Source organism: Ananas comosus, unplaced genomic scaffold (assembly GCF_001540865.1).
Source record: "Ananas comosus cultivar F153 unplaced genomic scaffold, ASM154086v1, whole genome shotgun sequence".
NCBI classification, from domain to species: Eukaryota; Viridiplantae; Streptophyta; class Magnoliopsida; order Poales; family Bromeliaceae; genus Ananas; species Ananas comosus.
In genome coordinates this window covers 212,729-218,228 of record NW_017892583.1, presented here as the reverse complement: position 1 = coordinate 218,228, position 5,500 = coordinate 212,729, and the positions used below count along the sequence as shown (strand labels likewise).

At 42.6% G+C, this 5,500-nt stretch overlaps 1 long non-coding RNA gene across 2 annotated transcripts; it reads left to right on the top strand.

Annotated features, from left to right (window-relative positions):
- The first annotated feature begins 2,862 nt into the window (after nucleotides 1-2,862).
- Nucleotides 2,863-4,311, top strand: LOC109705427. 2 transcript variants are annotated; one of them, XR_002214758.1, is made up of 4 exons: nucleotides 2,863-2,954; nucleotides 3,028-3,159; nucleotides 3,234-3,334; nucleotides 4,253-4,311. It is a non-coding gene; the product is annotated as an uncharacterized LOC109705427 (long non-coding RNA). The 2 variants fall into 2 exon arrangements; XR_002214756.1 differs by lacking the exon at nucleotides 2,863-2,954 and having other exon boundaries at nucleotides 2,962-3,159.
- The last annotated feature ends 1,189 nt before the right edge of the window (nucleotides 4,312-5,500 follow it).

Sequence of the window (5,500 nt, the reverse complement as noted above, 5' to 3'; positions counted from 1 at the left end):
TTTCGCAAAATCAAAATAAATTTGAAAAGAAAAATTGTCAATTTTTTTACCAAGCACAATCTAGATGTTAAAACACCTTAAAAAATAAAAAATACGAAAAAAATAAAGAATTATATATTTCTCTCTTCCATCAACAGAACCCAAATCTTCAAATCCCTAACAAAAAAATAGTAGGAAAAAATGATGATCCTCATTTAAAATAAATAAAGATGGATTTTCATATTCTCAGAGTAAAAATAAAAGAGGGCAAAAAGTCAAAAGAGAAGATTTGAAAAAAAAAAAAATTTCACCAAAATGAAAATAAATTTGGTGAGAAAAAATGCTTCAAAAAATTACCAACTTTAACAACTATTTAAATAGTAGTAAAAGTAGCTTAAAAAATAAGAAAAAGAAAAAACAAGTCCAAAAGTTAGATATTTCTTATTCCCACCAACAAAACACAAATTTTCAAATTCCAACAGCTTCTTTCTCTCTGTTTTTTCTATTTTTCTTTCTTTCCGTTTTTACCTTTCTCTTTTCTTTTCTTTGTATGTTGGGTTTCTACAGCGCACTGCCACTAGATTGGCCCCTTCCGTACCACATGTCGCCATCTAGTCCATCGCGATTGACAATAAATTTGTTACCATTCTCCATAATATTTGCGCTTAAGAAATATGGAAAGATGAGAAAAATAGGAGAAAGGAAAAGAGAGTGAAAATTTATATTAAAATTTGTCAATTAGAAAGGGCAGAAGGAAGAGGAGCCAAGGATTTCTTCTTCTTTTTTTTTTTTAACTTTTTGTGTGCCGGATGTCTATTATCAAGCTGAAACAGGGGAGAGGGGTAGGTAGAGATGTAGATAGGTTTCTCCCCTTTACTCTCCTTTTCTCTTTTTCTTTTTTTGGCAAGATCTCTACTACCTAATTACCCCCTTCAATCAAGTTGAAATAGGGGGAGGGTAAGGTAGAGATGAAGATGAGTTGAGAGAGAGAGAGAGAGAGAGAGAGAGAGAGGATGGAGAGGTACAGTAATTGAACAAATGTGAACTCACTGTGAACTCACGTGAACGCATTTTTTATCGTATTAATTTAAATTTTCTGATCACGATAGAGAAAGGAAAAAAAAAACCTTACACATAAAAAATCTATGCGAAAGGAGGCGATACTGCTAACGACGAAACATGTTTGATTTCTCCTTTAGTACAGAGTTTAATACTAATGCATATAAAATTAGATATCGAAAGAATTGAAATTAGATTTTTATATTTCATTATAATAGATTGCCATGAAATCTTGAATACTTTAGAATTTTTTACTCTCTTTTTACTGTATGGATAAAATATAGTATTTTTTACACCATGAGAAAAACAACTAGTTTTTCCCCCTATTTTATAGAATTATAAATTCCCAACTCCGGAGGTAGCGCAATACAGAGTTTTTGTGTGAGACCCCAGATTGTCCTATATATAAGATATAATAGGGCTAAATTCTTAATCCGACTTAAGCATTTTGGGCGGTGGCTAGGCTCAAGAGGTTAAGAGTGCTAGGACGGGAGTAATCCTAGGATAGTTGATCTCCTAGGAAGTTGGGACTCCACAGTTGGTATAAGAGCCAATTACTAATTGAAAGTGTGAGATGGTCTCGGTTGAGCCAGGTTATACAGCGAGGAGAGCGAGGCTCTCATGCTGTTGACTATTGTGGATGGAGCGCAGCTCACCATAAGATCGTTTTAGACTAGCGAGAAGCTTAAGGAGGGAGATTATGAGACTCCAGATAGTCATATATATAAGATATAATAGGGCTAAACTCTTAACTCGGTTTAAACATTTTGGGTGGTGGCTAGGCCCAAAAGATTAAGAGAGTTAAGTATGCTAGGACAAGAGTAGCTCTAGAAAAAAAAATGATGATCCTCATTTAAAAAAAATAAAGATGGATTTTTACATGCTCAATGGAAAAATAACAGAGGGCAAAAACTTTTTCGCTTATAGGTCTATTTGGATAGTCAAAAACTCTGTGTTGTGCTACCTCCCGAGTCATTTTTATCGGAGTTATTTTTACAGGCATGCTAAATTTACTACAGAGATGACTGTTTGAATAAGTTTTAGAAAATTTTACATTACATTATAATAAAGTACCTAACACTCTATAAAGAAAGAGAAAAAAAAAACTATTTAAACTTTTGAAAAAAAAATATAAAAAACAAAATTTTGAGACCTAAAGTACCTATTTTACCTACATACTTTTATTTTTATTTATTTATAAAATGTTATCTTTGTTTCTATTTATTTTCAAGTGTGTAAAAAAAAATGCTAACTTTGTTTTTTCTAGATATCTAATGAGAAGATTGCATTCAGATATCTAATGAAAAGTCTCTTTTAATTAGATTGTTTTTATTTTGTAAAATAAATAACATTGCAATTGTGAGAACCCTGGTGTTTGTCTGTGGAGGCTTGTCGACAGCTCTGGAGAGTGTCGGGACAAGCCCGAGTCGCGTTGGCGTCAAATAGACGTAAAACGGACTCCGTGCGACGCGAGGGCAGCTTATAGCGAAGAAATTTGCAAAACTGCAGCATTCTCTGCTTGCTGTACCGGTACAAGCTTAGTGGCTGTACCGGTACAACCATCGCAGACTGCTCTCGGGTTGGCATGTGTACCGGTACAGAGTCCCGTGTACCGGTACACCAGAGTAGGTGAGGGGGCATTTGGGTCTTTTCTCTCCCTCGTTTGTAACGATTCCTTCCCTCTCTCTCTATATCAGTTGGAAACCGAGCAGAGGAAGAGAGAGAAGGCTTTTGTGCTTTCTTCTTTCTCTCTCTCTAAGCTTGGTGGAGGTGGAGCACGGTTGAGCCGGGGATTCGCCGACGTCGCGCCGCGAGCCGTTCGAGCGAGCGTTTGTTACCGGGGCATTGCGAAGAGGCCGGGCGAGGGTGCGTCTTCGCCGTCCTGGACATCGCGCCGAAGAATTGTCGCTGTTGAGGTGAGCATTTTGGTCGCAATTGCTCCGAGTACTTCGGGTATCGTTGATTTGAGCTTAAGTGCTGTTTTCGCAGAATCTACCGTCGACTGTTAGTATTTCGGCTCGTTCTCCGCGTAGGAGCGTCGGATCGCGACGAAACTTGGTTCATTGGATTCTAGACTGCGAGAGGATTCTACGGAGCCCTCACTTGCAATTTTTGGTCAAGGTTAGCATGGTCGAAATCATGCTCTTCTCAGCTGCTGTGAACGGGGACTGAATTGTGGACTTTTGTCATTTTAGCTTGGCGTTGGCTTGGCGACCGGACTTGGAGATCCCCGATTGATCCAGCAGAGTTCCTTTTAGGCCGAGGCTTCGTTTGCTGCCAGGAGATAGCACTTTAGGTGGGTTACATCGGTTTTGACTCCTAAGTTCTAATCGTCGACATGTATAAATGTTGATTGTTGCTATAGCCTTTTCTAGCTCGAATTCGTGGATTTAATTATTGTTGGTAATTCTGAATTTGGAGCATGGCATATTTAAATTAAATAGTTTCTACATGTTGGACTTGGAAATTGAATTAGGAGAAAACCTGCGATTTGGACCTGTCACCAGTTTTAACTACCTGATTTAGCTCTAGGAGCCGTTAGAAAATTGTACTGTCGCAGTTTCTTCGATACGAGTACTCCAGGTAGTTTAGAATGTATTTACACTCGTGCTGGTTCGCCGAGTGGATTTTTACAGGGTCGTTCAGGTGTTTCGGACTGTTGGGTGCCGTCAGAGTTGACGGTGGACCCGTATCGCCTTTTTGGCGTCAGATTGTGCCGAGGGCACGTTACCTGTTGGTTGTTAGACCAGTTTGAGTCGATTACTTGACTTTGGCTAGTTGGAGCCTGATTGAGCTCGACAGAGATACGCTGCATACTCGGTTGGGTAGCGCCCACGAGTGCCACTCCGGAGTCAGGCTTGTGCTTTTGCGTTGGTGTCGCTCATGCCAGTTGGACTTGCTCTCCACGGACCAGTTAGTGTGGATAGAGCCCGATAGTCGCAACGGGGTAGGGACGGTGTATTTACAGTCCCGGGGACGGGTATGCTTACAGTCCCGATTGGATTGGGTCAGATTTGACATTTCCTACAGTTGGTTAGTGTAGAGCATGATAGTGTAGTGGATGATAGCGGTAGAGTATGCTTCCTGCTTTCCTTCTATCCTTGCTCCCTTCTGTAGACTTAGTGGGTGACCGATGTCGTTTTGGGCGGTACCACTGAGGACTACTTGTTTTTACAGTAGTTCTCACGCCCAGTTGTTACCTATGTTTTTGCAGAGCCACAGGTTTCGGCTGCTGCACCGTCTGCGGACCTGGATCGAGGCAAGGGCGTCGCGAGTTAGAGCCCTACCCGACGTGCTGAGCTAGAGGTGCCCTACTACAGGTAGACGTTTTGTTTCGAGTTTATGTACATAGTTGACTTAACTCGCCAGTGCGAGTAGCTCTGTATTTTGGATCTGAACTATGTATATGAAACTCTGTTTTATTTAGCTTCAGTTTTCTCTAGCAGCTCTCTACTACTGTTCGTAGTAGTGTTTGATTTACAGGTACAGCTATCGCTTCGTATACAGGAAAAATTTCTTTGTATACGGCGGATTTGTCGGCGTGCCCGGGGAACGTGTAATCCGGGGCGTGACAGATTAAGTTGGTATCAGAGCTTTGCTGTAGGTCGTGGGGACCTAGGAAACCTAAGTTTGGCAAACCTTAGGAAAGCAAGACGCGAGAGGCGTGATTTAATTGCGAAAGTCAATGATTATATGTTCTAACTCCTCTGGGAGTAGAGTGAGTGATTGAAGGAGTTTCTGTTTCGGCCTGAGAAATTATGTTGGCTGCAGACGACATAATTTTGGAGGAGAAACAGGGACCGCCTTCTAGACTTTCGCTTGATTGGGTCGAGAGTGTTTTTGCGTTGTATCTGACCCCGATTTGTTCCTTTCAGCTATGTACCGTCGCCGAGGTCGACCGTTGTTGCGGGAGCGCGCCTAGTTGGCGCGGGATCATGTGGACCTTCTGAGAGATCTGAGCAGATGGAGCAGAGTACTCGACAGGAGCAGGGTGACAGACTGGGGGCGAGTGTACCCCCTGTTGTGGAGCCGAGTGCGCGACCAGAGGACTAGCGCACCCCCTGATCTGAGTGCACAGTTGGCTGCCCTGACCTGAGGTGACGAGACAGCAGGGGGAGCTATTGCAGAGGTTGTGTGAGAGGATAGCTCAGCACTGAGTTCTGTACTGAGGGCACCAGAGTCGCCAGTTCCACCCCCGACTACTCCAGTGACAGCACCAGCTGCAGCAGTACCCTCCATCAGCAGCAGTTCCGGTAGCGCCAGTTGCAGCCTGCTAGGGGGCACCAGTACCGTTGACTGAGGCTGAGCAGGAGCGGTGGACGGAGAGACTTAGCTCGTTTTCGCCGTTTTGATCCACCGATCTTCGATGGCAGAGGCACTGAGGCCTGGATTGTAGAGGGATGGGTCAGTGCGATGGAGAAGTTATTGAGGATCTGTTCGTTCCAGAGGGGGAGCAGGTACC